Below are 10,711 nucleotides of genomic sequence, written 5' to 3' on the forward strand. Positions count from 1 at the left end.
TACACTATGATAAGGATCTACCAATCACCCTGCAAGAGGCTTTACACATGATATCAGGCTACCATACCCCTGCAGAGACCCTTTTACACTATGATACACGACCTACCATACCCCTGCCACGAGGCTTACACTATGATACAGACTACATACCCTGGCAGAGGCCTTACACTATGATGACAGACGCTACCATAAACCTGCAGAGACTTTACAAGCTATGATGCAGACACCATAATCCCGAGAGGCCTTACACTATGATACGGGCTAACCATACCCCTGCAGAGACCTTTACACTCCATGATACAAGACTACTACCCTGCAGAGGCCTTTAAACTATGATACAGACTAACAATACCGCTGCAGAGACCTTTACACTATGATACAGACTACATAACCACTGAGAGACCTGTTTAAACTATGATACATGACTAACCATAGCCGCCTGCAGAGGACTTTACACTTATGTACAGACTACATAAACCCCTGAAGGCCTTTACCACTTATGATAACAGACTACCATAACACCCTCGTGCAGGGAGACCTTTTACACTGAGTGATACAGACTACCATACCCCCTGCAGAAGGCCTTTACATATGATACAGACAACTGACCCCTGCAGAGACCTTTACACATAATGATATCAGACAACCATACCGCAGAGGCCTTACACTTATGATACAGACTACCATACCCCTGCAAGACCTTTACACTATGATACAGACTACCATACCCTGCAAGAGACCTTTACACTATTGATACAGACTACCATACCCATGCAGAGGCCTTTACACTATGATAACAGGCTACCATACCCCTGCAGAGACCTTTAACACTATTGATACAGACTACCATACCCCTGCAGCGGCCTTTACACGTATGATACATAGCTAACATACCCTGCAGAGGTGCTTTTTATCACGTACTGGATACCCAGAAACTTACATACCCCTGCAGAGGACCTTTACAGCTATGATTCAGACTACATACCCCTGCAGAGGCCTTTACCACTATGATACAGGCAGCCATACCCTGCAGGAGACCTTTAACACTATGATGAACAGACTACCATACCCCTGCAGAGGCCTTTACACTGATGATACAGACTGACCATACCCTGCAGAGGCCTTTATAGGATGAGACAGACTACCATACCCCTGCAGAGACCTTTACACTAATACGACTACCACGACCTACACTTATACAGCCCTAGGCAGAGACACTTTACACTATGATACAGACTCCATATGCCCTGCAGAGACCTTTAACACTATGATACAGACTACCATACCCCTGCAGAGACCTTTACCACTATGGCATACAGAACTACCAATACCCTGCAAGGCTTGTACACATGATCAGACTACCATACCCTGAGAGCTTTACACTATGATACAGACTACCATACCCCTGCAGAGACCTTTACACTATGATTACAGACTACATACCCCTGCAGAGGACCTTTACACATTGATTACAGACTACCATACCCCTGCAGAGACCTTTACACTATGATACAGACTACCATACCCCTGCAGAGACCTTACACTATGATACAGACTAAACCATACCCCTGCAGAGACCTTTACACTATGATACAGACACCATACCTCAGAGAGGCCTTTAACACTATACAGACTACCATACCCCTGCAGAGGCCTTGTACACTATGATACAGACCTACCATTACCCGCAGAGGCCTTTACACTATGATACAGACTACCATACCCCTGCAGAGGACCTTTACACTATGATACAGACTACCATACCCCTGCAGAGGCCTTCTTACACTATGATACAGGACTACCATACCCTGCAGAGGCCTTTACCACTATGATACAGACTACCATACCCCTGCAGAGAGCCTTTACACTATGATACAGACTACCATACCCCTGCAGAGACCTTTACACTATGATACAGACTACCATACCCCTGCAGAGACCTTTACACTATGATACAGAACTACATACCCTGCAGAGGCCTTTACACTATGATAACAGACTACATACCCGCTGCAGAGACCTTTACACTATTGATACAGACTACCATAACCCTGCAGAGGCCTTTACACTATGAATCAACCTATACCCTGCAGAGGCCTTTACACTATGATAAGACTACCAACCCTGCAGAGGACTTTACACTATGGATACAGATTATACACATACCCTGCAGAGGCCTTACACTATGATACAGGCTCATACCCCTGCAGGGAGCCTTTACACTATGATCAGACTACAGAATACCCCCTGCAGGAGGCCTTTAACTATGATATACAGACTACCATACCCCTGCAGAGCGCCTTTACACTATGATACAGACTACCATACCCCTGCAGAGGCCTTTACACTATGATACAGACTACCAATGACCCGTGCAGAGCCTTTACACTATGATACAGACTACATAACCCCTGCAAGAGGCTTTACACTATGATACAGACTACCAGTAAAGACTGCAGAGGCCTTTACCAACTATGATTACAGACTACCATACCCCTGCAGAGGCCTTTACACTATGATACAGACTACCATTGACCCCTGCCAGAGACCTTTACACTATGATACGACTACCATACCCCTGCAGAGGCCTTTACACCATGATAAGCGACTACCATACCCCTGCAGGAGCAACCTTTAACTATGATACAGACCTACCATACCCCTGCAGAGGCTTTACACTATGATACAGACTACCATACCCCTGCAGAGACCTTTACACTATGATACAGACTTACCATACCCCTGCAGAGGCCTTTACCTATGATACAGACTACCATACCCCTGCAGAGACCTTTACACTATGATACAGACTACCATACCCCTGCGAGGCTTTAACCACTTGATACAGACTACCATACCCCTGCAGAGACCTTTACACTATGATACAGACTACCATACCCCTGCAGAGGCCTTATACACTATTGATACAGCACTACCATACCCCTGCAGAGACCTTTACACTATGACTCAGACTACATCACCCTGCCAGAGGCCTTTACACTATGATACAGACTACCATATCCCCTGCAGAGAGCTCTTTACACTATGATACAGCTACCATACCCGCTGCACAGAGCAACTTTAACTAGTGATGACAGACTTACCATACCCCTGAGAGGAACTTTACCACTATCGATACAGACTTACCCATTACCCCTGCAGCGAGGCCTTTTACACTATGAATACAGACTACCATACGCCTGCCAGAAGACCTTTAACATGATACAGACTACATACCCCGTGATACCCCTGCAGAGGCCTTTACACTATGATACAGACTACCATACCCCTGCAGAGACCTTTACACTATGATACAGACTACCATACCCCTGCAGAGGTGTGGGACACAAAACGCTGAATATCTTCCTCCAGTCTGGAAGTAGATTTTCATTTAGATCAGCTATTTTTACGATATCAAAGTCTCATTGCAATTTAGATCCTTAGTTCTCAATATCACAACATGGCTATTTGATATTGATATTTGCAATTTACTGGTAAAACACTGATGACTTAATGGATAACCGTTTTGCTGTTGTTGATGAAACGGCTTAATAGAGGAATATGCATCATAATCAGAATACCTAAGGAAGATTTGTTGCTAAGTCATGTGATGTTATGCATGTGTGTGCGCGTATGGTGCATCCCCCAATCTTATCAGTGTGATTCTGTTTTCTGTGACTTCCTCAGTCATATGGAGGTAGTCCCTCCAAGTTGTCTTTTTGCCAACGAGACGTCTCATTCTAATAAAGTGATAATGCCAGAGAAGCCGGTGTTTGGAGGATATCGTCGAGGGCCGTTAAACCGTGCCAATACAGTATATCCTCCAAACACCGGCATTGGGGGCATTATCACTTTTATACAACGGGTTACCAACATATTCAAATAATGATTGACATAGTTTCATTAAAAACGTTATTTTGATGAATTTATTCATACTATTTCATCCTTCCACAAGATACAGTCCCGACACAAATCTAGGGTTGCTATCCAAGCCGGCTGGTCGTTCGTTCTATCGGTTCGGTTGCCAGAGTAATTCAGTAATTCAGACCCAGTCATTCAGTCTTTATGTTCTGTATCTTTGGACGCGACCCAGTAATTCAGTCTTTATGTTCTGTATCTTTGGACGCGACCCAGTAATTCAGTCTTTATGTTCTGTATCTTTGGACGCGACCCAGTCATTCAGTCTTTATGTTCTGTACCCAGTCGTTTGTTCTATGTGTTCCAGTGCCATACTGGCTGGCAACGTTCTTATCCCTTGCTTGCTAGCTAGCCAACTATGGCTAATTTACAGTCACGTCAAACAGGGCATCTAGAATAACAACAGTAGCTGCATTTACATGTGTTTAAGCAGTTTTTTAGTGACATTTATTTGGATACATCCATAACAATGAGCTAATCAGGTGCAATTTCACCTGGCTTAGAAAACGTGCTCTCTCGTTAGGACACTGTTGTTCAGAGGAGCTAGCCAACAACACAGCTAACACAATCACTTCAAACTGAAGCTAGAAAGACTGCAAACTAGCTGCACTTAGTTTCATTTTTTATTTTTTCAATTGATGCCAGCTGATTCATGATTTCGACAGGCTGAACAACACTTCTTGACTGTCTGTTTCGTCCCAACTCCCAACACGTTCATTACAACAGAACAGCTGGAGATCAAATTTGAATATTGATTCAATGTTGCAAATGTCGGAGAGACAGACAGCAATGTTTATACAAATCTCCACTGTTGAAAACGAAATGTTAGTCTAAAAGAAATTTGAAATAATGTCTATATGCTTTTTATAGAAGAGATCAAGTTTATAAATTGCCTGGCTGGGCTGAGGAGACAGTGGATTGCGCAGTAAATAGGCATTTTAATGTCATAGATTTAGCCAGTGGTAACTTGTGGAATAGACACCGTCTGGAATGCGGTTTTAACCAATCAGCATTCAGGATTAGAACCACCCGTTGTATGAATCAGATTACCGCCTTTCCATTAAGACAAAGAGGACTTTTAGGAAATGGACTCGTTATCTACCTCCATTGCTGCTCTCACAGGGTAAAGAAGATGACATTGACAGATGTCAGATACGTCTGGTGCCGCATTGACTGAAAGTATTAACTGGTAGTGATGAGGTTGATGGTAAATGGGAATTGTCTTTGTCCAGTAGGCCTATATCACTCATAGGATGAGTCCCACATGTCATCAAAACTAGTGCACTGTATAGGGAATAYGGGTACATCTGGGACGCGACAATATACAAGTAGTGATGTATGAAATGTTACAATCATTACTTTACATTTTGGTTTGTAACTGAGTGTTGGTTGTACAATTACTAAAATAGCCTTGCTTTCCATAACACTTGATGCAAACATCATCAGATTTGGACTGTTGGTTAGTACATTACTTTCTATGGGTTTGTTACTGGGTTAAATTTGACAGAGGATTGKACCTTTCTATGGTTCGTCTCTTGACTTCCAATCTGCCTCTGAGATATTTTTAGTTTTTACAATACAAAGTACATCTTTGGGGAGATGTGCACCATAATTTAGAAGTAGATTACAAAGGGTGGCCCTTCACATGCTATTTAAATTGTAGAGATTGCTCTTCTCTCTCTCTCTTCTTTCTCGCCTCTCTCCTCGCTCTCTCGCTCTCTCTCTCCGCCCTTCTCTACATGTTATTGTTCTGTACTCTTCTCTTTCTCTCTCTTTCCTTCTCTCTCTCTCTCTCTCTCTCTCTCTTTCCCTTCTTCTCTCTCTCTCTCCTCTCTCTCTCTCTCTCTCTCTCTCATCTCTCTCTCTCTCTCTCTCTCTCTCTCTCTCTCTCCGTCCTCTCTCACTCTCTAATATATGGTCTGTGACCCTAAATCCACGTCAATGACAGCGTGAGTGCCAACTTACTTTGGTTGGCTTAGCATCTTACCCTTATCAGTCCTGGCTCATATTTTCAATTTCGTTCCCTGACACAATACTCAAAACGCAATTTGTGTTCCTTCTAATAGCTAATTCTACTTTTGGTGGCTACATAACTGGATGCTAAAGACGGTTACTCCATAACGACGATCAAGAAGGAAACTCTGACCAAGTCAACAGGGAAAGGGAGTTTTGTGACTAATTAGTAAGTCAATTTTAAGTCTCTTAATGTGATGGTGTGGAGCATTGTTAATCTAACGTGGGTGCTTAAAGTGTCATGTTTACCCATGTGTACCGCTTACAGTACGCAGACAGAAGATTATTTTACATTACTTCATGTGTGGGCTGTATTTCTCACTGGAGAGGAGGCTAAAACCATCCTGTTTAGCTGTGATATTATTGCGCCACGTATTTTGTCCAATACATTGTCCAAACAGAATTTATTTGAAAAATGCACATATAGGTTATGTATATCAAGGTAGAGAGAAACTATATTCCTATGTCGTTTCCCCCCAAAACAAGTGTACCCTTACGGAAAAAACACCGCAAATTTTACATGCTAACACGTAAACATGTTTTCATGTGATCACATGTGATCTTATGTGAAGTTAATGTAATAGCATGTGACAACATGAAACTACATGTTGAAGTGTTCCAAAAACACGTTTTCACATGTGAACTTTCATGTGAAATAATGCGATTTTCCACATGTGAAAGGGTAGGGGTAAGACACTGGAGAGAGATTTTCTTACTCGAGAAAGAGCAAGCATGGATTGTTGACTGAGGTACAGTGCACAAAAAGCGACATACAGTGAGCTCCAACAGTACTGGGACAGGGACACATGTGTTGTTGTTTTGGATCTGTACTCCTGCACTTTGGATGTGAAATGATTCAATGACTATGAGGTTAAAGTTCAGACTGTCAGCTATAATTGGAGGGTTTTTTCAACCATATTGGGTGAATCGTTTAGAACATGCGTCAAACTCATTCCACAGAGGGCRGAGTGTCTGCGGGTTTTTGCTCCAACCTTGTACTTGATGGATGAATTAAGGTCACTAATTAGTAAGGAATTCCCCTCACCTGGTTGTCCTGCTCTTAATTGAAAGGAAAAAAACAAAAACCAGCAGYCACTCTGCCCTCCGTGGAATGAGTTTGACACCCCTGATTTAGAAATTACAGCAATTATTTTTACATAGTCCCTCCGTTTTAGGGGACCAAAAGACAAATTCACTTATATGTGTATTAAAGTAGTACAATTTTACTATTTGGTCCCATATTCCTAGCACACAATGATTACATCAAGCTTGTGACTCTACACACTTGTTGAATGCATTTGCTGTTTGTTTTGGTTGTGTTTCAGATGAATTTGTGCCCAATAGAAATGGTAAATAATGTATTTTCATTATGGAGTCACTTTTATTGGAAATAAGTATAAAATATGTTTCTCAACACTTCTACATTAATGTAGATGCTACCATGATTACAAATAGTCCTAAATTAATCGTGGATAATGATGAGTGAGAAAATTACAGAGGCAAAAATTGCTAATCTCCCCTGTTATCGCAATTGTGAGAGGTTAGCATATCTTAGGGGCATGATATTTGTGCGTCTGTAACTTTTTGGGGGGAGCTCACTGTAAATGCTAATGAGTAGTGGACCTCTTGTCTAATCAAACTGTTTATATTATCATCCTGGCAGTCACAGTGTAACAAAAAGGTTATAAACAACATGCAGATAAACTGTTGAATGTTGATTACTTGTCCAAATATTATGTGGCTAACCTAGAAGGAGTCCCTTTCTCACGCCCGAACAGAGAGGATTTTGTCTGATTAGTGGTTTGTGGGTTTCTGTTTGCTATTGCCTTCTCTATTCAAACAGCCACATCTGTCATCTCTGCTGTTGAGATATGATAAGAATTCAGACACCCTATTCCACCAGAACCATGGTTTCTGAGCTCAGACTAGCTCCCTCTGAGAGGCTTTGTGAATACAGGCTCTGATGTGTTGCTGTGCATTTGATGAAGCTGTTAGTTAAATACTCATTCTCAGCAATGTTTAATCCTATTTAGATAAACCCTAATCCTTCTTTACTAATCTGTCCTCATTCTATCGTCGGTAGTTTATATTCCCTTATCCAGCGGTAGTTTTATTTATAGTATTATATTCCTCCCTAGTTTACCCAAGCGTAGTTGATAATTCCTTATTCAGCGGTAGTTTAATATTCCCTATCCGGTAGTTTAATCGTCGCGTAGTTTATGATTCCTTATCGGTTACTTACAGCGGTAGTTTTATCTTATAGGTTGTATTCCCTTATCAGCGGTAGTTATATCCCTTATCATGGTAGTTTAATATTCCTTATTCGCTGTAGTTTACTATTCCCTTATTCAGCGTAGTTTAGATTCGCTTAATTTCCAGGGTAGTTTATATTCCATTTATTCAGCGGTAGTTTTATTCCCTTATCAGCGTAGTTTATTATCCCTTATCAGCGGTAGTTTATATTCCCTATTCGCGGTAGTTATATTCCCCTTATCCAGCGGTAGTTTATAATTCCCTTATTCAGCGGTAGTTTATATTCCTTATCCAGTGTAGTTTATTCCCTTTATCAGCGGTAGTTTATATCCCTTATTCCAGGTAGTTTATATCTTCCATATATTCCCTTATTCAGGTAGTTATATTCCCTTATCCAGCGGTAGTTTATATTCCCTTATTCAGCGGTAGTTTATATTCTCCTTATCCAGCGGTAGTTTATATTCCCTTATTCAGCGGTAGTTTATATTCCCTTATCAGTAGTTTATATTCCTTTATTCAGCGGTAGTTTATATTCCCTTATCAGTGGTTTTATATTCTTCCTAGCGGTGTTTATATTCCTTATAAGCGGTAGTTTATATTCCTTTATTAAGCGTAGTTTATACTTCCCTTATCCGGTAGTTATATCCTTATTCAGCGGTATTTATATTCCCTTATTCAGCGTAGTTTATATTCCCTTATTCAGCGGTATTATATTCCTTATTCAGCGGTAGTTTATATTCCCTATCAGCGGTAGTTTTATATTCCCTTATCCAGCGGTAGTTTATATTCCTTATCCGCGGTAGTTTTATTCCCTTATCAGCGGTAGTTTATTCCCTTATTCAGCGGTAGTTTATATTCCCTTATTCAGCGGTAGTTATATTCCTTATCCGCGTAGTTTATATTTCCTTATTCAGCGGTAGTTTTTATATCCCTTATCCAGTGGTAGTTTATATTCCTTTATCAGCGGTAGTTTATATTCCTTATCGCGGTAGTTTATATCCCTTATTCAGCGGCTAGTTTATATTCCCTTATTCAGCGGTAGTTTATATTCCCTTATTCAGCGTAGTTTATATTCCCTTATTCACGGTAGTTTATATTCCCTTATCCAGCGTAGTTTATATTCCTTATCCAGCGGTAGTTTATATTCCCTTATTCAGTGGTAGTTTATATTCCTTATTCAGCGGTAGTTTATATTCCCTTATTCAGCGGTAGTTTATATTCCCTTATCCAGCGGTAGTTTATATTCCTTATTTCAGCTGTATTTATTCCCTTATCAGGTAGTTTATATCCCTTATTCAGCGGTAGTTTATATTCCTTATTCATGCGGTAGTTATATTCCCTTATTCAGCGGTAGTTTATATTCCCTTATCCAGCGGTAGTTTATATTCCCTTATTCAGGCGTAGTTTATATTCCCTTATTCAGCGGTAGTTTATATTCCCCTTATTCAGCGTAGTTTATATTCTTATTCAGCTGGTAGTTTATATTCCCTATCAGCGGTAGTTTATATTCCTTATCCAGCGGTAGTTTATATTCCCTTATTCAGCGGAGTTTATATCCTTATCAGCGTAGTTTATATTCCCTTATTCAGCGGTAGTTTATATTCCCTTATCAGCGGTAGTTATATTCCTTATTCAGCGTAGTTATTATTCCTTATCGGGTATATTTCCTTATCAGCGAGTTTTAATCTATCGCGGTAGTTTATATTCCCTTATTCAGCGGTAGTTTACTATTCCCTTATTCAGCGGTAGTTATATTCCTTATCAGCGGTAGTTTATATTCCCTTATTCAGCGGTAGTTTATATTCCCTTATTCAGTGTAGTTTATATTCCCTTATTCAGGATTTTTTCCTTATCAGCGGTAGTTTATATTCCCTTATTCAGCGGTAGTTTATATTCCTTATCAGCGGATTCCTTAGCTATTTTATATTCCTTTCATCACCGGTAGTTAGTATTCCTTATTCAGTGGCTAGTTTATATTCCTTATCAGCGGTAGTTTTATTCCCTTATCACGGTATTTATATTCCTTATCCAGCGGTAGTTTATATTTCCTTATTCATGGTGTTTTATATCCTTATCCAGCCGGTAGTTATATTCCTTTATTCAGCGGTAGTTTATATTCCCTTATTCAGTGTAGTTATATTCCCTTATCCAGCGGTAGTTATATTCCTTATCCAGCGGTAGTTATATTCCCTTATTCAGTGTAGTGTTTATATCCTTATTCAGCGAGTAGTTTTATATTCCCTTATTCACGGTAGTTTATATTCCTATCCACGGTTTTTATTCCCTTATCAGCGGTAGTTTATATTCCCTATTCAGCGGTAGTTAATCCTTATCAGCGGTAGTTATATCCCTTATCCGCGGTAGTTTATATTCCTTATCAGCGGTAGTTTATATTCTTTCCGGTAAGTATCCTTATCCAGCGGTAGTTTTATTCCCTTATTCAGCGGTAGTTTATATTCCTTACCAGCGGTAGTTATATTCCCTTATCCAGAAGATGGAAAAGCTGTCGAGATTCCATTAAGAACAA

Source organism: Salvelinus sp. IW2-2015, unplaced genomic scaffold (genome assembly GCF_002910315.2).
Source record: "Salvelinus sp. IW2-2015 unplaced genomic scaffold, ASM291031v2 Un_scaffold1422, whole genome shotgun sequence".
Classification (NCBI taxonomy): Eukaryota; Metazoa; Chordata; class Actinopteri; order Salmoniformes; family Salmonidae; genus Salvelinus; species Salvelinus sp. IW2-2015.